At 43.7% G+C, this 25506-nt stretch overlaps 1 long non-coding RNA gene and 1 pseudogene across 1 annotated transcript; both read left to right on the top strand.

Moving 5' to 3' along the window:
* Positions 1 to 755: 755 nt before the first annotated feature.
* LOC116978144 lies at positions 756 to 21332 on the top strand. Its single transcript, XR_004413386.1, has 3 exons — positions 756 to 788; positions 6266 to 6271; positions 21322 to 21332. It is a non-coding gene; the product is annotated as an uncharacterized LOC116978144 (long non-coding RNA).
* Positions 18651 to 18771, top strand: LOC116978192 (annotated as a pseudogene).
* Positions 21333 to 25506: the final 4174 nt, after the last annotated feature.

The following is a 25506-nucleotide window of genomic DNA, read 5'->3' as shown; positions in this document are numbered from 1 at the left end:
AATGAAGTTGTACATTTTAAAACCATCAGCAAACATTTTTACATCTGGCCTTTTGCTAGAAAGAATGCCATTGATGATGTAGCTGAAGATGGTTGGGCCAAGAACAGTAGCCCAAGAAACCTCTGTTAAGATCTCCTGGGGCTGGAGTGATTAACCTCTAACAATCACAGCCATCGTTGTTTGTGAGATATAATTTGAATCATTGATATGTTTTCCTCTTGATTCCCATTGATCTTGGCTTTGTCAACTCTTTGCTGCTGCACTCTGTCATATGCTGCCTTATCAACAAAGGCAGGCACACTGAGCTCACCTCTGGAACTAACCTCTTTGGTCTATGCTTGAGTCCAGAGTCTGCTGAATTTCGTGAGACAAACTGGGTATTGAGTAAATCTCATTTGGCAACACTGTCAGTGACAACTTGCATCACTTTGCTGATGATGAGGAGTGGACTGATTCAGCAGTAATGGGCTGATTGGATTTGTCATGCTTGTCGTAAAAAGGACATAGCTGGGCAACTTTCCACAGTGTCAGGTAGCTGCCAGCATGTAATCATATTGGATCAGCCTGGACACAGGCAGAGCTAGCTCTGGATTTCAGATCTTTAGTATTACAGCTGGGATGCTGTCTGGTGTAACATCCATTTGTGTCATTTGAATAATTCTTGGTCTTGTGATGATGGGGAGCTCACACGGAAACCAAAACATCTTCCCCTCACCGATCATCAACACAGGTGCACCTCAAGACTGATGCTTAGACCCCTGCTCTACTCTCTTTTCACCCACGACTGTGTGACAAGCATTAGGGGAGTCAGGGGAGGAGCCATCTTGGTGAATGGATGCTAGCCAGCAGCCGTCTGTTTTAAATTCGTTTTTTTTTTATTTTATAGTTTTTAGTGAGTCCTATTTTTTTTGTTTGTAGGGGATATGGTCTTTTTAATGTGGGGGGTAGGTGTAACTATATTTTTCGGTCCCTACCTGGTCGGTGTGGCAGCCTTTTCTCCGGGCTGCCCGTCGACCCGTCCTCGTGGCCTACCAGCGGGCTTGGAGCGCCGTTTCCTGGCGGGGACCGCCCAGCACCTCGCCGGCGGCACAGTGTTGGAGCACTGGAGCAGAGTGGAGTGGAGAGGGCGATGCCTTGCCTGGGTCGCCGCGCTGGAGCGACGCGCTGGAGCTCTGGCGAGCTGGACCGCCGAGAGCAACATCTCCGGTCTGCGGAGCGGAGAGGCGGCTGTGCGGAGAGGCGGCGGTGCGGAGAGGCGGCGGTGCGGAGAGGCGGCGGTGCGGAGAGGCGGCGGTGCGGAGAGGCGGCGTGCGGAGAGGCGGCAGTGCGGAGAGGCGGCGCCGACTTTATCATCGGGAGCCTGGGAGCTCCAAACCGGCGCGGTCTTGTCGGCTTCGGCAGCCGCGGGCTCCAACCAGGAAGCGGCTGTTCCAGGTGGCCCAGCCGCCGAAAGGACTCTCCCGACGCCGGGGCAAGACCACCCGGTGAGAACGGCCAGGGACATCGGGCCTCCGTAGAGGCAATTGCGGTGGCCTCAATAGGCCTGACTTTGGGGTGAACATGGGGTGGGGGGACTGGACATTGTGCCTTCCCCCACAGTGCTATCCACTGTGGAGGGATGATTTTTTTTGTCTAATTGTAGTCCTGTAGGTCTGTGTCCAAGATGGCTGCCGTGAAGAGAGAGTGGACGCTGGCCCGATTTGGCTGCCGCTGCTCTCGCTTCACACTGTGTTTTTGATTTTCTGTTTTTGGATTGAATTCTGTTTTTAATTTGTGTCTCTGTGATGTCTTTATTACTTGTTATATTCCGATTATATGTTTTTATTCCGATTACTATGTAAGGTGTCCTTGATATGTCTGAAAGGCGCCCATTAAATAAAATTTATTATTATTATTATTAGGTCATAGGAATAAAGTATAAGGAAAAGTAGTAGAATTAGGCCATTCGGCCCATCAAGTCTACCCTGCCATTCAATCATGGCTGATCTAGCTCTCCTAACCCCATTCTCCCGCCTTCTCATGACCTCTGACACCTGTACTAATCAAGATTCTATATATCTCTGCCTTAAAAATATCCACTGACTTGGCCTCAGCATACCTCCAATGTCATCTAAAAATTCATTGATGAGTTCACTGCAGTTAGCTGAATCTTCAGTGGTGATGAGTTAATGTACAGGAGAGACATAGAACACCTGGCTAAATGGTTCTGCAACAAGAACTTTTTGCTCAATGCCAACAAAATCAAGAAGCTAATCGTTGACTTCAGACAGGGTAAGTGGAAGACCATGCATTGGATTTCATTGGAGGGTTGCGGGGAATAGTGTTAGCAACTTTAAATTCCTGGGCATTAACATCTCAGATGACTTGTGGTAGGTCCAGCTCATAGATATAATCTTAAAGAAGGTGCATATGCCCTTCCACTTTCTTAGAAATCTAAAGAAATTTGGCATGTCACTGAGTACTCTTAAAAAAACATCCATAGTTATACTGTAGTAAGTATCCTGGCTGGTTGCATCATGGCCTGGGACGACAATTTTAATTCATAGGAGGCTGCAGAGATGTTGGACTTAGCCTGATCTATCATGGACATAGCCCTCCACATCATCAAAAGTATCTATCCCAACATCTACAGATGCACCAGTGAAAGCATCCTATTGGGAAGCATCATAACTTGGTTTGATAACAGGTTTGCCCAAGACCATTAGAAATTGCAAAGAGTTATGAATGCAGCCCAGTCCATCACACTTAGCAGTCACCACCCCCATCGACTCCATCTACACTTCTTGCTGACTCGCAAGTCATTCCCTCTCCTCCCCTCGCATCGGGCAGAAGATACAAAAGCTTGAAAGCACAAACCGCCAGATTCAGGAATATTTTCCCCCCCACTGTTATTAGACTACTGAAAGGTCCTCCCATGACCAAAGGGTGTAGTCCCGATTATCGAAACTACCTCAATGAGGCCCTTGGACTTTTTTAATGTGCACTTTCTTTGTAGCTATAAAGTTGTAAAGTTATAAAGTTCACATTGATGACACATGACTGTGTCGCCAGGTCCACTACTAACCATATCATCAAATACGCGGATGACACAACAGTAGTGGGCCTCATCCGCAATAACGACGACCAGGCATATAGAGAGGAGGTGGAACAGCTCGTGAGCTGGTGCAGCAGGAACAACCTTCTCCTAAATGTGAACAAAACCAAGGAGATTGTCGTCGATTTCAGAAGGAAAATTCAGCCCAGTCACACTCCACTTTGCATCAACAACTCAGCAGTGGAGCAGGTGAAAAAGATCAAGTTCCTGGGGGTGCATATAACGGACACCTTAAACTGGTCCACAAACATTACATCTCTGGCAAAACGGGCACAGCAGCGGTTGTACTTCCTCCGCAGGTTGAGAAGTTTACACCTCCACCCTCCCATCCTCGCCACCTTCTACAGAAGCACAATTGAGTCGGTCATGACCAGCTGCATCTCTACGTGGTGCGGCAGCTGTACAGCTGCGGACTGGAAGTGCCTTCAGAGAGTGGTGAGGACAGCGGAAAAAATCATTGGGACTTCTCTTCCTTCAATCATGGACATGGGGTACAAGCGCTGTCTGATTAGAGCTAAGGGCATTACCAGAGCCCCCACACACCCACAATTCGGACTGTTTATACTGCTTAACTCTGGGAGGAGGTACCGCAGCATGAAGAGCGGGACAACCAGGTTCTGCAACAGCTTCATCCCCCAGGCCATAAGATTACTGAACAATCAACAAAACCGAGGCTAGAACTTTTAAAATATCGACACTTTAAAAAAAAAACTTTTAATATATATTTATTTTACAGAACCATGCACATGAGGCATTTTTATGGACGCACCTAGCACTTTTACTTTTACTATTTACCTGATTGGAGAGTCAAATGCAACGAAATTTCGTTCAAGGTGCACTGTGTCTAGGTGTATATCTGAATGACAATAAAGTTTTCATTAAATTAACACTATATTCTGCAATATGGTATCTTTCTCTTTGTCCTTATCTATTGTACGTGTTGTGATGATATCGAGTGTACCCCTTCCAGTCCTAAGCTTAAGTCTAGATGTTAAGCCTTCTTTGTTTTAAGTATCAATAAGTACCCCACTTTAGGGAAATTATAATATATCAACTTATATTTCAAAGACTCATTTATTTCACTTTTCTTTTCTGTCTATTTTCCGAAGAGGTTAGCTGTCAATAATCACTTTATCAAGTGGTGAATCTCCCCTGACGTTCTACACCACCAGATCGAGAAACAACTATCAGCTGTTGAACCAACCTGCAAGCCTAATCCTATCTCAATAACAAAACATGATTCACTGCCTTTTGTACTAACATCAAAATAGTTATTTTCTAATTGTGTTTTGCACTGTCTGGATTTTTGCAGTTTTCTTTTTTTTTGTAACTTTTGCATAATATATGTATAATTCATGACAGCGTGCTACGATGCTGCTGCAGGCAAGATGTTCATTGTATTTGTCCCTTACACTATATTGGAGCATATGACAATACATTCAACTTGACATTGGCACAACATGGCAATGAATGCTTTGGCCTTGGATTTGGCACTCACATTCCACTGTTGAGACTAGATATTCTACAAGATGCCTTTTCCCACAGTCTGATTAATTGTCCAGCACCTTTAGCTTTGTTCTGATCTGTTGATTCTGATGTTGCCTAGTTCTATCTATTGCAAGCAGCCCTTGCTCTGTGATGTACCTTCTCCAGGAAGACACTTTTTAGGTGTGTCTGATGCTGCTCTCAATTTGTGATCAATGTAGGATGGGTCAGCATGGACTCTGTGGGCTGAAGGGCCTATTTCTGTGCTGTATCTTTGTACAATCTATGACTGTTACGCACTGAATCAGAGCTGGTATTTTGCTTTGACAGTAATAATGGAATGAATGATGTACCAGTCCACAAGGTTATGTTGCAGCTTTCCATTAAGCTTTTCCGTTTTCAGTGCTTTTGGACATTTATAGCTCTTGCGTAAGTAACTCTCATTTAAAAATAATGTTTTTTTTTTACTATTAGCATACTACACAGTTAGGGATATAATTTAGAATGTGCTTACATTGAAAATAGTTTAACTTTTGAATGAATCCCTTTGCTCTTATTCCAATGGAATCTGTATAATGAGTCAACATGAAGTTCTCACAAAACTGACAGCAAGAAACAGCAATTTAACTGAAAACTGCCATGTTTAAGCTTTGTAATTATGGTTTGAAATGTTGTTTGATGTTGAGATGTTTTGATGTAATCTCCCCAGAGGGTCCAGTTTAACAGCCTTAATGCACAAACCTTCATACATAGCAGTAAGTTTCACTTTGGTGGTTTAAAGGCTCATTTTAAAGTTGTTGCTTCCCTCTTAAGTAATTTTCCATTTTATGCTCATCAAGATGAAGGCTGTCACTGCTGTGAATGGGGCTATTGCCATCCTCTATCACGTATCAGCTTCAAGATACAGTCCATCAGAACAAGACTTACTTCACCACCAGCTTTTGCAGCCTCGTAAGAATAATCCTTCATTTATCAGTGTGGCAATTTTTCCATGTCCCACACCAACACAGGCTATGGAGGCCAAGTCAATGGATATTTTTAAGGCGAAGACTGACAGTACGGGTGTCAGGGGTTATGGAGAGAAGGCAGGAGAATGGGGTTGAGAGGGAAAGACAGACTAGCCATGATAGAATGGTGGAGTAGACTTGATGGGCCGAAAGGTCTAATTCTGCTCCTTTCACATGAACTTATGAAACAACTGGAGCTATATGAGTAACTGTGCCCAATAAGGTAGAATTTAAAATAAGAACCCTTAGATTGCAAGCCAAACCCATTGGGTCTACATTGCAGCTAACTGACTGGATACTTCTAAAAAGTGTAAGATTAGTAGGTAATGAGCTGATATACTTTTTTGCATATCTTTCATTCATTGTTCTTTATCTCTCTACATCATTGTGGGGATATCTCGTTTCCCTTATCCCTAACCAGTCTGAGGAAGGGTCTCGACCCAAAACGTCACCCATTCCTTCTCTCCAGAGATGCTGTTTGTCCAGCTGAGTTACTACAGCTTTTTGTGTCTATCTTCAAACTATTTGGCTGCTGGTTCTTCCTCAAGATAAAAGAGGCAAGTGCGCTGCCTTCCCGATGAAGAAGTTCTTCTCATGATCTGCAACAAGCTACACATTGAGGGGGTGGAAATCTTTCTCCAGCGGTGAAAGTCCAAGTTCTTCACAGGACCTCTTCAAGGTCCATGTGTTCACTCAATGTTCTTGTGGAAAGTTCACAATGTTGACAAACCCCAGTGCCTGTGCCTCACCAACATCAAGCTGATAAAATAGATTATTTGGAAATACAGCCCCTCGGGAATTCATGGCGGTAGTAATATCTTTCTGTGCCCTACCTTACAATGGGCACGTTTTTTTAAAATGTATACACGCTTAGTAATAGGAAGATAATTAAATGCAGAAGAACAAATTGCTCAAAATCCTGAAATCAAATGCCAGTCAAAGTAATTCACAAAATAATCAATTTAATATGGTGTGCATGCAGTGGGAACAGCCAAACAAAGGGTCATAACTATCAGTAGTCAGCAGAAGAATCCATTGACCATGGCTCACTAGCCATTACTGCAGTCAAACAAAAGGGTACACACAGGATTTTGTGCACTGAGCTGCAGAACAATCAGTTACTACAATTGTCTCTAATGTAAAGTGGGCCTGCGATGGTGTTGAAATTAATTATTTTGGGCCATGATTGTGTAGGACACTGACAAAATATTTTCATGAGAACAAATGACAACCTTGTCAAGAAGTGGAATAGTTTGGTCCATTTCACAGCTGAGCTGCTAAGTGACATATTTCACTATAGAATGTACGAGTGAACAAAAATGTTCATTGAAGACCTTTATTCACCAAGCTTTCAATGGGTTTATAAAATCTAAACTTACAACAAACATGGACAGTGTACAGAATTCTCAAAGCACCATATTCAGTTGTTGTCTTTCCTGAGCTACAGATTCTCTATTATTTGCTTATAATCGGAATGTTTTATTTTGCTAATAGCAAATTATATGAATTACAGACACTCTTTTCTCAAAAGGCTTTTGATACTAAGGTTACTAAATCCAACATAACATCTGAAATTGCTGCAAATTTGAGGCACTGCAATATATTAATAGCAGGCATCAATGGTAATTCTTAAAATCTAGAACTTGATGGAGCTATGTTATTACTTACATTGTATCAATATTTTCTTGGACATGTATTACACTGTGTTGACACTTTTAGTTGCTTAGCTAATCTTTGCATTCCATGTCATCATGGGTTTCAGGGAATTATAGCATTATTTGTTCCATAGCCATTAGAAATGGAAATTGTTTCATTCTCTAATTCATATTTCAGAATCCCACCTTATATGTTAAAAATATGAAACCATGGCAATGCTCAAAGCATTTGAAAGTCCCTATCCCTGGAGATCTGGAATATAAGGAGCTAGTGATTTGTACAAGGTACCTTGAATGGAGACTGATTCAATCCCATTACAATTCCACATAAATTGTGTCCAGCCCTTTTATTCATTACCAAGATATGGCCATCACCGTTAAGAGCACAATTTTTGTCCATTCATTTGGACAATCGGAACAGCTGTGCACAGCTTTATACCTCACCTCCTCTCAGAGTTGCAAAAGATATCAGGTTCTCTGTTGAAGGCAGCATCCATCATCAATTCAATGCAGTACCTGTCAAAGCCCTTTGCAGGGTGCTTTTGTGGCTGCAAGCTTTTATAAAGCACCTCGGGCTGGTAGCTAATTGGAAAGCAAACAGTTAAAAATCAAACACCGTCCATTAGTTATTTTGTGTTTATACATGAAGAGCTACCTTTGTGTCTCACTATAGTAGCTCACATTTTACAAATTTTGATTTGATAGGAAATAAGAGTTGAGGAAAGGTCGGACATTGTATTTTAGTTTCTCCAGTTAATTAAAAAAATCCTGTGTTCTATCTGAAATTGTGTGAAAGAATTATAGATAACTGTGGAAGTGCAACAGTGATATGTTACCTATTTATTTCCCTGGTGGAGAGTTTTCATGATTAAACCTAAAACTACTCTCTGGAGATTTTAATTCCTTGTTGGATTAGGATTCTATGGAAGCTGGACATTCTCCCGTGCCACTGCTTAATATTCATATTTCACAGAGGACTATAACAATTACTGGTCACCTCCCTGCAGACGGAAGCACTGCGGCCAAAACAAATTCTCAAGATGCCCAACCATGATCAGGATAAGCTGAGTTCAAAGGACGATCGACTGTGACAGTAACCAGCCCTGATGAAGTCTGATGAAGGGTCTCGACCCAAAATCTCATCTATTCCTTTTTGCCAGAGATGCTGCCTGAACTGCTGAGTTACTCCAGCATATCTTTGGTGTAAACCAGCATCTGCAGTTCCTTCTTACACAGTAACTAGCCCCACTCCTTCCTTCCCAATATTCCGCTTGACTCCTGTTTCACTTCCACATCCCAGTCTCACTTTAATTCTCGGTTTCTGATTTTGGAACAAATTGAATTGGCCAGTTCCACTCAGCCTTGGAACTTCATATCTGTATGGCTGAGATATATATTAAGGCTACTGGAAAAACAGTGCACCAAATAAATAAATATGGTCATACATGAGATCTGCTTTCTTTATATGTTTTTGTTTGTCACGACTTTGGAAACGTCACAAAAATGAGTTAAGAGGAAGACTGCAATAATTCACTCAGAAGATTTGGAGAGGTAATAAAAACAGGTGGAGGAAAGGAAAAGCCAGATATTACAGTCAAAACCCATATCATAGCCAGATGGGCTTTATATAGCTTTCACTTATTGTAGTGAAAAAACAGATCACAAATGGGTGACTAATGCATCCTCTGATTCACTATACTCACAATGAGTGAATGTGGTTGAGGAAGTCTTTACAATTATAGGGGCGGTGGAATGCAAAACTTGGCTGAGCAGTGCCCATTGTCTGAAGACTATGGCCAATGCTTTGCTTGCAATTTTGCATGCAATTAATGCACAGGCAATATCAGGCCATGGCGTGGATATTGAGAAGTGTACATTATCCCATGCCAGATCAGGGAATAGTAACATAATAATTGTGTTTCTGTATTATTAATCCAAAGACGAGCTAGTTACACAGAGGAATACAATTCAAAGCACACCAAAGTATCTTGAAGTTAGACAATAGGTTAATTATCTATCTACTATCTTCTTACATTACTAAAACTCTCATCTTGTTTGTTTGCCGGTTTGTTTGACTGGTTTGTATTTGCGCAAATAACGTACACGATAGTGCTACAATTTTTGCACCACCTTACACACCTTTGTCCTGTGATGTAAATGAAACAAGTTTCGTTCAGATTGATGGTAAATTTTAAAAGTTATTAACGTTTAAAACTGAAATTAACTTAAAACCGTGCCCCGACTCGTGCATACGCAGTTAGGGGAGGGTTCCCATCTCAGCCGCGCCTGCGCAGTTGGGGGCCTTTCCAGAAATTCAAATTGCCATCTTTTATTACCCCATCACAAACATCTCGATCAGATTGTAGATGGCGTTGACGTGCTGGATCTTGGCGCGAATGGCTAAGGAGTTGGAGAGCACCAGCGGCCGCCAAGCTTGAGCCTGAGTGCGACAACACAGGCATGGAGCCAGAGCCGCAGCTCAGCGCCAGGTCCCCGCCGAGCGGACCCAGCACCGAGTCCCCGAGCCCGGGGTGCAGGCCAGCAGCGCCGGCAGAGACTGGAAGTTCATGGCCTAGGGTCCGGGGTGAGAGGCCGGGTGTGAAGGGTCGGGTGTCAGGGGCCGGGTCAGGCGTGACCTGGGTCCACGACCCTCGCCGCCGTACACAAAGGCTGGTCCGTTACCTCAGTGTCGGATGCTGCAGCGAGCCTTTCGCTGGGTTCCGGCACAGCCCTGCTCCATCCCAGATCCTGGGGAGGCGTGGAGGGAAACTGGGGGGATCGAGGGAGAGGATGGGGGTAGGGAGGGAGAGTGAGGGGAAAGTGGGGGAGTAGGGGGGATAGAGGGAGAGGAGGGTTGTAGGGAGGGGAGAGCAGTTATGGAGGGAGGGAGAAACCGATGATAGAGGAAAAGAGAAGAAGGGAGAGGTAAGGGTGGGAGTGGGGGAGAGGAGGAGGGGAGGGGAAAGAAGAGGGAGGGTGAAGAGGAGGGGGAGGGAGTGAGGGGAAATGGAGGAGGATAGGAGTAGGAAGAGGGATGGTGATGTAATGGAAATATTAAATGCAAAGTTATTAACTTTAACTTAACTTCTGCCATTAGTGCGGGCCCATCAGCCTCAATACCAAATTACATAAAAACTATCAAAACTAAAATTAAAGTAAAACCAGATGTGTCACTACAAAGAAAGTTCAGTGAATATTTCAGCTTCCTCCATAATGTGTGAAAAATAGAAGCAGAATATCTATATTACTAAAAGTCTGTTCTTGACCGGTTTTGGCCATCTGTGCTGCGATTTCCGAGAGAACGCCGCCACCTACGGCCGTCATTTTTGGCCACCTCGCTCAGAGCCCCCCTCCGCCATATGTGTGCCGAGGATTTTTCCCGTTGATGAAAAATGACAGAGATATTAATGATTTTACAAAATTCCCCATTCTCTCTGCTGCCCCTGCTGGCGGCAGGGGGAAGGGACTATCAAACCAGGAAGTGGTGTGCCTCAATCAGTGTCTGCAAGCTGGAGGAAGGCAGAGGGTCACGTTTCTCTGAGCTGTGAATAACACTGAACACATGTCTACTCAAATGTAAGTGTCCTTAGTGGTTCTAAAATGTTTGCAGAATGTGTCTATTGGTTCTAAAATGTTTTTTAGGTTCTCCCCCCCCTCTCCTCTCCCCCCCCTCTCCTCTCCCCCCCCCCCTCTCCTCTCCCCCCCTCTCCTCTCCCCCCCTCTCCTCTCCCCCCCTCTCCTCTCCCCCCTCTCCTCCCCCCCCTCTCCTCTCCCCCCCCTCTCCTCCCCCCCCCTCTCCTCTCCCCCCCTCTCCTCTCCCCCCCATCTCCTCTTCCCCCCCTCTCCTCTTCCCCATCTCCTCTTCCCCCCCTCTCCTCTCCCCCCCCCTCTCCTCTCCCCCCTCTCTCCTCTCCCCCTCTCCTCTCCTCTCTCCCCCCTCTCCTCTCCTCTCCCCCCTTCTCTCTCTCTCCCCTCTTTTTCTCCCCCCTCCCCTCCCCCATCATTCCTCCCCTAAACCCCCTCCCCTCCACACACCCCTACCCCCTTCCCTCCCTCCCCCTCCCTGCTCCCCACCTCTCCCCCTCCCCTCTCAGCACACCCTCTCTCTCCCCCTCTTTCCCCTCTCTCTCCCCCTCTTTCCCCTCTCTCCCCCCTCTCCCCTCTCCTCCCCCCTCTACCTCGCTCTCTCTCTCTCCCCTCTCTCCCCTCCATCCCCTCCCCCACCCTCCCTCCCTCCCCTAAACCCCCTCCACTCCCCTCCACACCCCTTACCCTCTTCCATCCCCCCTCCCCCCTACCTCCCCCTCCCTGCTCCCCACCTCTCCCCCTCACCCCCCTCTCAGCATCCCCTCTCTCCCCCCCTCACTCTCACCCTCTCTCTCTCCTCCCCTCCTTCCCCCCCCTCACCCACCCTCCCTCTTCTCCTCCTCTCCACCCCCTCTCCCTCTTGCCCCTCTCTCTGTGTCTCTGTCTCTCTCTCTGTCTCTGCCCCTTCTCTCTCTGCCCTCACTCTCTACCCCGCCCCCCCCCCCCCCCTCTCTAGGTGTGACTGCAAGTTGGGGGCTATGCGTCAGTAGATAGGGTGTTTATGGGGTAAAAGGAGCAAATTAATAATCTTAATATAATATCAAGGGGGGTAATTAGCGTGAGTGCGGGGGGGGGGGGGATAGTTAGTGTGTGTGACGCTGCATGCCGCCTACCCCCCCACAACCGCACGTTGGGGGAACAGACCCAACGGGTCTGCACTTGGTCGAGTACACTATATATGCTCAAGATAATGAGGTTTGTTCGCCTTGTTCCATGCATTTTTATGCATTTCCATGCACTCCTTTGCTCCAAATTTTTAATTGAGGGCTGCATCTTAGACTTCAAATGTCTATTGGTTGAGTTAACTCCGGCGACTATGGGTAGCAGATGAAATCTCAATTATTAACATATGGCCCAATTTTAAATTTAGGTGATCTGCAGGCCACCTTCACATCTATAGTTTTAGGCATATCAAAGGGGGGGGGGGGGGGGGGGGGGATGGAACATAAAAACTGAAATATACTGTTGTGTGAATTCCAGTTTAATATAACAGTAAATAGATAATACATTTCTGAAAATTACATTGATAAGTTACTTGAATTTTGCTCTATATTTGTAACGTAATTCCAACAATTGTGAAGCTACAATGAAAATGTGATAGCTTTTGCCAAATGTGATAGCTTTGCCAAAGGCTACCTCTCTTTAATTTTTCAAAAGAGGATGCATATGTCTACGAGACTGCCCCCCTATTTGTTTTTGTTTAGCATGGTTTTATTCTGAAAAAAACTACCTTTGTCAATGATGATTGGAACTTAGTAATAGATGGATATGAATTCAAAGGTGTGCATTTGTCTTTTTGGTAGAGGTTTAAATAGTCAACCAATTTAAATGAACATGCAATGTATGATTCAAGATGGGACATTGCACAAATATGGGAATACGTCGAAGAGTTTTTAAAGTTAGTTCATATTAACAATTTAAATACATTTTTTCACTCAAAAAGGAAAACAAATAGGTTGAAGCTTAAAATGTTAAGGTCAATACATTTGATCTAATGAACTATTTACCATGACGGTTGGAAAGATGGAGTATTATTCAGAGGTCAGGAAGGCTGGATTAATTCTGAGCGAAAATGAACGAGGATGATTGCCATTTCCACAGATCAGAGAGCAACTAACAAGAGTGAATCGTCAGCTGAGAAAACATTCCAATAAGTAGTAATTACCAGAATATCTTCAAGATGTTTACTAGCCTCTTTGCTATTTGGACACTCTTTTACCACAATTATACCCCGGCCCAAAGCAGTGTGTGCACAAGAATGTGGCTTGGACAACTAAATTATAATAGCCAAGCATTCAGCAGACCACAATGAGTCCCTATGTGTTCTCACAGCAGGGTTGCAAACAAGGTATTCAGTGAAGAACAATTGGGTGATTTTTTTGTGAACATGTGTGGCCTTCTTCATTATATTCCATGTGGCCACATGAATGTCATTGTCGGTATGTTGCTACCTGTGTGAAGTTTGTCCACCGAAGTCAGGAGCCATGTGTCCAGCTGCCTGTTGTGCAGTAACCATCCTATGACTTGCTGTGGAGGCTAATGGGCCTGTCCCATTTAGGTGATTTTTTAGGTGACTGCCGTCGAATACGACAATGGAATTCACCAACGTCAGCACCGGCAATAACCTACGTCACCTGGTGACAACCTACGTTAACCTGGCGACAACCTACGTTAACCTGGTGACAACCCACGACAGCACCTACGTCAAGCTAGCTCATTGGCGTCAAACACATGGTCGCCACTGTCGCCAAAAATGTTTCAACATGTTGAAAGTCCAGCAGCGACCAGAAAGACGCTATGACTCTTTGGGCGACTGAGGAGACTACTCACGACCATACAGGCGACACCCCGGCGACCACCAGCGACCATGTGGCGACAGCCTAGCCACCTAAAAAATTGCCTAAGGGGGACAGACCCATAAGGTATTGAAGGAACAACAATCTGCTACAAAGTGAATGCACCAAGCCTCCTACTGCTTGTAAATATTGACCAGCATGTTGCAATCAATACCCAGTTCCTGCCTTCTCCCCATACCCCCTGACTCTGCTATCTTACGTGTACTTACTTATACTTAATATACTTACTTGTACTTAATATACTTATGTGTATTAGTATATATATCGATGCCATCAGATTAACTTGCTGCACCTGAAAGTAATGCTCTTTACCAAAGTCCTTGTCAACATTAATGAAAGAGAATAGAACGAATGGGTGCACACAGCCCTGTAAATGACAATTCCCAGTCATCAGCTGATTCAGGTTAAATATTAATGAATTATGGTGGCCTATGATAACTATTTGAGAAACAGATTGATTTAATTTTCAAATCAGCCATCATACTGACAGCTATACAATAATATTCACTGTATTGAAGTGACTCAGATATCGGATAGAAAAAATTTCTCACTGATTTCACCATATTAGTGCAATGAAAATATCAATACAATTTTATTTGGTGAAAAGATGAGTGTTTTTGTTTGTACTTCTGAGCTATCCTGTGATCTGTCTGCTGAACCAACACTGCTCCTAAATCAGAATAGAGTTGTGATGGAGATCTGGAGTGATGGATTTGAGATCTACATGTATTTCAAGAGAGAAAAGTATTTAATTGTCATATGCACCTGGACTAGAGCAATGAAATCTTACTTGCTGCAGTTATATAGGCACATTAACACAATAACGCAACAAATAAAGATACAATACATTATCAATTATACTGGGTAAACCAGACCATAACAGAGCAGGCAAAAGTACATAATGTAACCAACTAAAATGCATAGTAGTTTGGGGCTGAGGCAGAGTTGTGCTTAGAATGTGATTCAAGATGGTTGATGGGAAGAATTGGTTCTTGAACCTAGAGGTAATGGTTCTAAGATTCCTGTACCTTCTTCCTGATGGGAACTTGGTTAGGGTGGTGTGTGATTTTGTTTTTTTCAAACGTTATAAAATGATTTCCACAGTTTGTAAATAATAGCAACAATTTGTGTTTTTGAAGTCCCAAGGCATTTCCCAGAGCATTACCAAGAGAAGATTGACACCACACTACAACAGGAGATATTAGGAGGCCAAGTTTCAGAGCAGCCAAAAAATGTTTACCAGGATTGGGATGTGTGATTAACTCACAGAGAATGCTTCTGATTAAGGCAACTTGCCAACTTCATGTTCACTTCTCATTTGCCTAATTGTTTTCCGTATCCAGTGCCAACAAAGCTATTCATTAGCTCTGTGAACAGCAGAGATCTAAAATATAAGGAGCTTGAACACAAAATATTATAGGAAGCTTATACCTCTTCAGGGCAGAGCACCTCAGTAGCAGCGGGTGCCACAAAGGTTCTAGAGTACAAGCTGAAGAGAAAACGGTGAAGAATGGACTCTCTGAGTTTATTTTTGAGTTTAGTTTATTGTCACGTGTACCGAGGTACAGTGCAAAGCTTTTGTTGTGTGCTAACCAGTCAGCGATAAGACAATACGCAATTACAATTGAGCCATCCACAGTGCACAGATACATGATAAAGGGAACGCATAGTTAAAGTAAGGAATGCTGCTGTCGGAGTAGAGATTTAGAAGAGTGGAGCGATTGTAATGCGTGATTGCAGATTTGCTTCTGTGTCTAGCACACAAAGAGTCACTTGGGAGCAAGTGAGCTTCACATCTTTAGGCACCGCATTGGTGGTAAAATGGAGAAGGGCAGCAAGGATGACATCCAGGCAAACTCTGTGAAGTGTTGGTTGGAGAATCTAGGTCAACCTCCAGTGACTTGGGTGCAGCACCACAAAATGGCCAGCGCCTCCATGAGCATGCTCGAGAACAGTGAACCAGTCAAAGGCATATCACACAATCTGCACCATTAGCCTTCATGCAGTTTTAAGCACAGCACTCTCATCACACTTCTGCCATCAATCTCTATTGATCAGGATTTACATTCACCACTTTCTGACCCACTTCATGTTCACATATTTACCATTAATCCAAAGCTTATTCCCATTTCATAGCCTTGTCAATTTTCTATCACGATGGCAATATTACCCACAGAAAAAGTACAATATTCGCCAACTATCTCTCCTGCCCAAAAGGCAGAAGATCAGCTAATCATCGGAAGCTGGAGGTAGAGGTGCACCAGTATAACTAAAAACTGCATGGAACTGAATGGTCCTGTATTAATTGACTTGACTCTTACTGAGACCAGTAACCAACTGCATGCAATGATAGACTATTGATAGTATACTTATACAATTCTGACTTCTCACAGCTAAGCTCCATATTCTAAAACATCAGCCAGCATGGGACAATAATCATAGTTTTCCCTGTCAATGTGACATGCAGGATGCTTCTATCCACCTTTAAAAACATTTCATTGCCTTCTTCAATAACTACCGATGATTTTTAAGCGATGGTATAATCCTTGTCCTCATACATGACGACCCCAATCAGAGTTAGAATTTGCCAAATCCATACATGGACCAAAGAGCGGAATTCCAGAGGTGAAGTGATCCAATGATCTCCTGCTGCGTCATCAATAACCTGCCTTCCATCATTAAGCCAGAAATGGGGATGTTCAATGATGTTCACTGATTATTGTACAATGTTCAATTCCATTCGTAACTCAAAAAAAAGAAGCAATGCAAGCCTTCATGCAACAAGACCCGAACACTATTCAGGGATGGCTGATAAGGGGTAAGTAACATTCATGCCACAGGGATGCCAGCAAATTGCCATATCTAACAAGAGTAGACAGAAAATGCTGGAGAAACTCAGCGGGCGAGGCAGCATCTAAGGAGAAAAGGAGTAGGTGCCGTTTCGGGCCGAGACCCTTCTTCAGACTGATGTGGGGGGGGGAGCTCGACCCGAAATGTCATCTACTCCTTTTCTCCATAGATGCTGCCTCACCCGCAGAGTTTCTCCAGCATTTTTTGTCTAGTTTAGATTTTTCCAGCATCTGCAGTTCCTTCTTAAACATATCTAACAAGAGAAAATCTTGACATCGATTGGCACTATCATTGCATTGTACTCCACTACTCTTAACTGGGGAGATCATGTTCGACCAGAAATTCCATTAGATTGCACATCTCAATTCCACAGACCCTAATATTTTTTCTACTAGTGCAAGAAACATCAAAAGCATGGTGGAATTGACTCCACTTGGTGGATGAGTGTAGCCTAAGAGATTATCAAAAAGCTCCAATTCATTTAGGACAGTTGTGCGTGTTGACATAAATTATATACGTAAGAAAAGAGATGAGGTCCTGCAGAGTGATTATAAGGAGTTAGATAAAGGGTAAAAAGCAGGACCTCATGGGTAGTAAAAACCCCGGATTACTCCTGGTGCCATGTGGTAGTGTGGGTAGATATAGGAAGATATGACAGGTGAAAGCATGGCTGAGGAGTTAGTGCAGGGGAACTGAGATTCAGATGAAGACTAGGGACGTTTGGGAAGTTAATGGCAATGTCTTGAAGGCAGTCTGTATTACAGTCGAGGAGGTGGTGGATACCTAAGAAATATGAAGGTAGCTAAATTTCCCAGACCTAATCTGATATATCCAAGCTAGAGAATAAATTGTAGTAGCCCTGACTGAGATATATGAATCATCGCAAGACGTGGGGAGTGAGGTGCCAGAAGGCTGGAGGGTGGCTAATGTTGTGCCTCTCTTTTAGAAGGGTTGCAAAGAAAAACCTGGGAACTTAGACCAATAAGCATGACAAATATGGTAAGAAAGTTACTGGAGAAGATTCTGAGGGGTGAGATATATACACATTTGGAAAGAGAGTGATTGATTAGGGATATCGGCTATGACTATGGATCTATGACAAATTAGCCTGCTTGATTGGTACTATAAATATTCATTTCCTTCACCACTGGCATAACAGCTACAGTATACAATGTTATCTCATCTGAATAATGCACTGTAGGTGCTTTCCCAGGCTACTCTGACAGCACCACCCAAATCCACAATCACTACCATCAAGAACTACGAAGGCAGTAAGTACATGCCGATGCTATGAAGTTTGCACGCCATCCTGACTTGGAAGTAAATTGTCCCTTTTTTATTGTCACTAGGACTAGATCCTAGAACGCTACACTTACACTTACTACACTTCATTGGAACTACTACAGTGATTCACAAAGGTATCTCACCTCACACCTTATCAAGGGCAATTGGGAATGAACATTAAATGCTGGGCTTGCCAGTGATGCCCAGATCTTGAAAATTAATTAAAACAATATACTCTAACAGTAGCTGGAGAGCACTGCAACGAGCCAAACATAGCTTTCAGGCTGATGAATGTTGAATTTTTTTATTATGTTATGCTTGTGTGATCTGATCAGGTAATTCAGGATCTGCCTTAATTGTGTTGGTATTTTTTAAGTGCCCTTTATGGATGACTATTTGCATACCTTGGCATGGTATGCAAGCAAAGAATTTCACTGTGGCTTGTTCAATAAAGTATTCAATTCAATTAATGTACTTAATTGGTATGTACCTGTGTAGTCTAATGGGCAATTGTCTTTAGATGGGATGTGAAACAGGTGTACTTTGTGAGCAAATTAACCAATTATATCTGAGTTATGGGAAAATCATGCAAGGGATTTTCTTTGCTGAAGGAAGTGGCATTGAAACTAGGCCTGAGCTTCTTCTTCTTGCGTATGGCGTGCACAGACTTAAGTTGTAGGACAACTTGCTCTATTTGATTGTGCACACCAGGTTGATTGCATTAGTCGAAACAGGGCGGACCATGTGAAGGTTGCAATCTCCCACCCCCAAGGCCTGTGCTGACAGAGTAGAGGAATGCAGAAATTATCCAAGGGTATGACCACATATAACCATACTTACCTGGCAGGGGAGAGACCGTGATCAAAAAGGTGGTTCTCCCAGGATGGATCAAGTGTAGTATCTGTTGCTACTTGAGTAAAAGAGACTGTCTGTTCTTATCAGAACAGTTCTGTCGGTCCTCCCGGACAAGGGTCGTGGATCACGGATCGAATTTGGAGATCACGTCAGTGACGAGGAGTCTGTCAGTTGCTGTCTTGGAGGATCCATGCTGGTTGGGTAACTAACCTAACACCTCATCCAGTCACAATGACAGCAGCAACTGGAGCGGGAGGACAGGGTATCCGCAATACCCTGCGAGTCAGTGTGAAGGACCTCAGCGGGGGGACTCCCTTCTCACGGGATCTGTTCATGAGGAAGGTCTTGCTGGAGGCCTGCAAATTCAAGGCCAAAGACATCTACTGGCGCCAGGACTTCCCGGGTAATGGATACTTTGACGTTATCTTCAAGTATCCTACGGGATGGCAGAAAATGATGCAAGACTTCCGGGAGAAGGGGTTTGAAGCTCCGCTGTTCTGCTGAAGGTGCAGCCGCTCTTCACCCTCCCCGCCCAGAAGGAACGGATGATCACGGTGCACATGTTTAATCCACATGTGCCCGTCGTGGATGTCCTCGCGTTCCTTGCTCGTTATGTCGAGGGAGCAGGCAACTGTGTGGATGTGAAGGACCTGTTCGGGATCTGGACGAGCAAGCAGCAAGTGAAGGTGAAACTGAGGGTGGACGAGAAGGGAGCCATCATCCACCCACCCACGGTGTTCGCTATCGGAGGGAACCGAGGGTACACGTGCTACGCGGGACAACCCAGGGTGTGCAGGAAATGCAACAAGCCTGGGCATGTGGCGGCCCAATCCAGTGCAGTTTTCTGCAAGAACTACAAGCTGGAGGGCCACGAGGCAAAGGATTGCCAAGACAACAAGAACTGCAACCTGTGCGGGGAGGGAGGCCACCTCTACAGGGCCTGCCCTAAAAGAGCCTGCACCTACGCACAGGCGACAAGATGGGCTGTTGCCAGCACCCCCAGGGTGGACGAGATGCCCCCCCCCCCCACCACCACTGCCAAGACCCCAGCAAAAATGGAGAACAGGGATGAGGACAGCCCGACCACCTCAAGCCCCCAACCACCAAACAGTGACCCCCAGCCCCCTGTGCAGGCGGGAGAGTCGATGGAAGAACAGCAGGAGGAATGGCAGGTGGTGAACAGGAAGAAACTCCGGAGGGTTCTGCCCAAAGATCCAAGGCTGGAGGGGCAAGAAAAGAGTCCTTTCCCAGACCGACGCCAGCATCCTCTCCTCGTCGGAGGATGAGGTGACATCGAGGACCCAACGACGGAAGTAGAGGAAGAAAATGGGTGAGGAAAAGGGAAAGGTCACGTCTATTGTCCCCCAGCTCCAGGAGACCGGGAGCAGTGAAGTGGCCGATGGGCCCCAGCTCCGGGAGACCAGGAGCAGTGCAGCGGCCAATGGTTCACCTGGTCGAGATCGAGAAGGGGCAGTGCTGGACCTCCTGTTAGGAAATGAGACAGGTCAGGTGGCAGAGGTATGCGTTGGGGAGCACTTCGGGTCCAGTGATCACAATACCATTAGTTTCAATATAATTATGGAAAGGGTCAGAACTGGACCTAGGGTTGAGATTTTTGATTGGAGAAAGGCTAACTTTGAGGAGATGCAAAAGGATTTAAAAGGAGTGAATTGGGACATTTTGTTTTATGGGAAGGATGCAGAAGAGAAAAGGAGGATATTTAAAGGTGAAATTTTAAGAGTACAGAATCTTTATGTCCCTGTTCGGTTGAAAGGAAATAGTAAAAATTGTAAAGAGCCATGGTTTTCAAGGGAAATTGGACACTTGGTTCAGAAAAAGAGAGAGAGATCTACAATAATTCTAGGCAGCATGGAGTAAATGAGGTGCTTGAGGAGTATAACGAATGTAAAAAGAATCTTAAGACAGAAATTAGAAAAGCTAAAAGAAGATATGAGGTTGCTTTGGCAAGTAAGGTGAAAGTAAATCCAAAGGGTTTCTACAGCTATATTAAAAGCAAAAGGATAACAAGGGATAAAATTGGTCCATTAGAGAGTCAGAGTGGACAGCTATCTGCAGAGCCGAAAGAGATGGGGGAGATATTGAACAATTTATTTTCTTCAATATTCACCAAGGAGAAGGGTATTGAATTATGTGAGGTAAGGGAAACAAGTAGAGTAGCTATGGAAACTGTGAGATTCAAAGAAGAGGAAGTACTGACACTTTTGAAAAATATAAAAGTGGATAAGTCTCCAGGTCCTGACAGGATATTCCCTAGGACATTGAGGGAAGTTGGTGTAGAAATCGCAGGGGCTATGACAGAAATACCTCAAATGTCATTAGAAACGGGAATAGTGCTGGAGGATTGGCCTACTGCGCATATTGTCCCATTGTTTAAAAAGGGTTCTAAGAGTAAACCTAGCAATTATAGACCTGTTAGTTTGACATCAGTGGTGGGCAAATTAATGGAAAGGATACTTAGAGATAATATATATAAGCATCTGGATAAACAGGGTCTGATTAGGAACAGTCAACATGGATTTGTGCCTGGAAGGTCATGTTTGACTAATCTTCTTGAATTTTTTGAAGAGATTACTAGGGAAATTGATGAGGGTAAAGCAGTGGATGTTGTCTATATGGACTTCAGTAAGGCCTTTGACAAGGTTCCTCATGGAAGGTTGGTTAATAAGGTTCAATTGTTGGGTATTAATGGTGGAGTAGCAAGATGGATTCAACAGTGGCTGAATGGGAGATGCCAGAGAGTAATGGTGGATGGCTGTTTGTCAGGTTGGAGGCCGGTGACTAGTGGGGTGCCTCAGGGATCTGTGTTGGGTCCACTGTTGTTTGTCATGTACATCAATGATCTGGATGATGGTGTGGTAAATTGGATTAGTAAGTATGCAGATGATACTAAGATAGGTGGTGTTGTGGATAATGAAGTAGATTTTCAAAGTCTACAGAGAGATTTAGGCCATTTGGAAGAGTGGGCTAAAAGATGGCAGATGGAGTTTAATGCCGATAAGTGTGAGGTGCTACATCTTGGCAGGACGAATCAAAATAGGACGTACATGGTAAATGGTAGCGGATTGAGGAATGCAGTTGAACAGAGGGATCTAGGAATAACTGTGCATAGTTCCCTGAAGGTGGAATCTCATGTAGATAGGGTGGTAAAGAAAGCTTTTGGTGTGCTGGCCTTTATAAATCAGAGCATTGAGTATAGAAGTTAGGATGTAATGTTAAAATTGTACAAGACATTGGTGAGGCCAATTCTGGAGTATGGTGTACAATTTTGGTCGCCTAATTATAGGAAGGATGTCAACAAAATAGAGAGAGTACAGAGGAGATTTACTAGAATGTTGACTGGGTTTCAGCAACTAAGTTACAGAGAAAGGTTGAACAAGTTAGGTCTTTATTCTTTGGAGCGCAGAAGGTTAAGGGGGGACGATAGAGGTCTTTAAAATGATGAGAGGGATAGACAGAGTTGACGTGGATAAGCTTTTCCCATTGAGAGTAGAGACGATTCGAACAAGAGGACATGACTTGAGAATTAAAGGACAGAAGTTTAGGGGTAACATGAGGGGGAACTTCTTTACTCAGAGAGTGATAGCTGTGTGGAACGAGCTTCCAGTGGAAGTGGTGGAGGCAGGTTCGATTTTATCATTTAAAAATAAATTGGATAGGTATATGGACGGGAAAGGAATGGAGGGTTATGGTCTGAGTGCATGTAGATGGGACTAGGGGAAAATAAGTGTTCGGCACGGACTTGAAGGGCCGAGATGGCCTGTTTTCTGTGCTGTAATTGTTATATGGTTATATGTATGTATAGCCTCCGAGAATGTCGGATGGAGTTTTGTATGGATCATGTATTGTATATATTTATTTCTCGAATAAAGTATATTTTGAAAATAAAATTATTATTTTTTTAATTTTAATTATTAAAACTAGATATGAAAATAGGTCAGCTGGTGATATTGTGATGAATCCTTCTGATGGCCAACAAGTGGTTATGTGGAGCTGGCTGTAGGGCATGTACACTATGTCCTGCGTTTGCTTGCCTGTTAGCTGCAGTACAGAAATATGAAAATAGATGGAGGCCTGACCTCTTGCTTTATCCAGGACTCGCCATTTAGTCCAGGGGCTTTTAATTGCTCTCTGAGCTGTATGTTAGAAACATTACCTGTATGGCTCCTCAGCTTCCCAGAAGCTATAGTCGATGCATTTACCACCACCCTGTTCACTTCACTGAGGTTCATTGACCACCACTAAAATGGTAAGTTTATTCTTGGTCCTATATTTCACAGCATGTGGAGATTCTTAATTAATTCAATTCAATTCAATTCAATTGCCCTTTATTGTCATTCAAACATGCAAGTTTTGAACGAAATTAATTGGAGTTAACTGTTTTCTAAAATAAATCCATACTTTTTAACTTTTTTTATATTTTAATAGTTGACTAATATGCCTTTACATTCATTTTTTGAAATTCTTAATGTTTAAAAATAACTTTGAATATATTAATTATTTAGATCAATTGCATCTGTGTTCATGTGCCTTTGAATATCTGAAACATTTAAAACAGCAAAATGTTAAAGCAGCCATACACCATACTAATAAATGAACTGTCAAAGGTTGTCAGGGTAGAACTGAGGGCAAGACATCAGGATATAACAGCGAGAAGCCTGTTTGCCACTCGCAATTCAGTTTGCTTCATGTTATGGAGCCGAGGTTATTGGGAACCAAGTGTTTGATGAGGCTGCGCAGTTAGTGCAGGATCAAGAGCAGGCGGCAGTGTTGAGCTTGAATTTATGCCTAGTGTTGAACAGACTTAGGATAAGAGGGATCACACCACAAGATCTATGTTGTCCAGATAAGGTTATCCATTCCCGATCTGCATCGTGGACCAAATCAATTACTCTTCCCTGGAATTGCTGGCATTAGGTTTCAGACAGTATATGTGTGTATTCTTAATCAAACAGCATGTGGCGCCAGGAATATAGTCTTACTAAGAAACAGCCAAGAGAATTACTGAAACGTGCATTTTGTTTATTCATCTTTCTCTGCATACACCACACATGCATGTACAAAACACACAATTCACATACACATAAACTACAATAATTTCTCCTTTAAAAAGTGTGATTCACTTTATTTTGACATTATTTACTGACTAGCCTGTGCAAGTTTTAGAGTTAACTTCGATCTTGTTAAAGAAGTGGGTCATTGGTTTAGTTTCAACCGTCACTTGAGGGAGGTATTTCAGTGGAATCTCACACGAGCTACAATATGCAAGCATATATACATGTGGCACATTAACACACACTTCTTGTTTGAAATCATGTTCCATGTGTGCACCAAGAGTAAAACGTTGGGCAGGGAGTGTCTTCTTTGCCTCATTCACGTTTAAGAGCATAGAACAAACTCCTGCATTGATTGATTGTTTGAATGGCCGAGGTACAGTGAAAACCTTTTTTGATGTCTGCTACCGAGTCAACGAGAAGACTGTGCATGATTACAATGTCGTCTACAGTATACAGATACAGGATAAAGGGTTTATTACTGTATTTAGTGCAAGGCAAAAATCTGATTAAAGATAGTTCAAAGGTTTCAATGAGGTCGATGGTTGGTCAGGACAGCACTCTAGCTGGGGAGAGGGCCAGTTCAGTTGCCTGATAACAGGTGGGAAGAAACTGTCCCTGAATCTGGAGGTATGTGTTTTCAAACTTCTGTACGTCTTGCCTAATGAGAGAGGGGAGAAGAAAGAGTGACTGTGTTGATGGAGTCCATGGAAGGGAGGTTGGTTTGTGTGATGGTGTGAACTACGTCCACAACTCTCTGCAATTCCTTGTGGTTTTGGATGGAGCCCGTTCTCAAACCATGCTGTGATGCATCCCAATAAAATGCTTTCTATGACGCATCTGTACAAGTTGATGATGGTTGTTGGGGCCAAGCTACCTAAGCCTTCTCAGGAAGTAGAGGATTTGGTGTGCTTTCTTAACCTTTGCTGTGACTTGTCCTGGACATATTGCTGGTGATATTTATTCCTTGAACTTGAAGCTTTCGACCCCCTACTTCGCCATTGATTGTATACTGGGGTGTGTGTACTGCTTTGATTCCAGAATCACAATTTGCTTTTTCTTGGGAGAGATTGTTGATCTCCTTGCTGTAATCCAACTCATCAATATTGGTATTAGGCCCACTAAGGTGGTGTCATCTGTGAACTTGTAAATTGAGTTGGCTGGTATTTGGTTGCATAGTCATGAGTGTAGAATGAGTGTAGTAGGGGCTGAGAACACAGCCACGCGGGGAATCAGTGTTGAGGATTATCGTAGAGGATGTTTTGTCACCTATCTTCACGGATTGTGGTCTGTTTCTCATGAAGTCAAGGATCCAGTTGCAGAGGGGAGTGCTGACTCCAGGTTCCACGAGTTTGGAGATAAGCTTGGTTGTGGTAATAGTATTGAAAGCAGAGCTGTAATCTATGATTAGAAATCTGATGACCGTGTCCTTCTTGGTGTTCCAAGGATGAGTGTAGGGCCAGGGAGATGGTATCAGCCGTGGACCTGTTATGATGATAGGTGAGTAAGGTGGCGGAAAAATCTTAGCGATATATTACCGTCGTTACACAAATTAAAAAAAAACGCAAACCGGAAGTGGTCAAGATGAGAGTTTTAGTAATAGTATAGATAGATAGGTAGATGTACCTAAGCTCCTCTGCTCTGCAACACTCCCCAGGGCCTTGCCATTCATTGTGTTGGTCCTGTCCAGGCTTGACTTCCCAAGTACAACACTTTTGCATCCATTTGTTACTTCCAACACATTAGAAGAAATTTACAGTG

This window comes from Amblyraja radiata, chromosome 10 (genome assembly GCF_010909765.2).
Source record: "Amblyraja radiata isolate CabotCenter1 chromosome 10, sAmbRad1.1.pri, whole genome shotgun sequence".
Classification (NCBI taxonomy): Eukaryota; Metazoa; Chordata; class Chondrichthyes; order Rajiformes; family Rajidae; genus Amblyraja; species Amblyraja radiata.
Note: the sequence above shows the minus strand (reverse complement) of the source record. Positions and strands in the feature narration are given on the sequence as shown.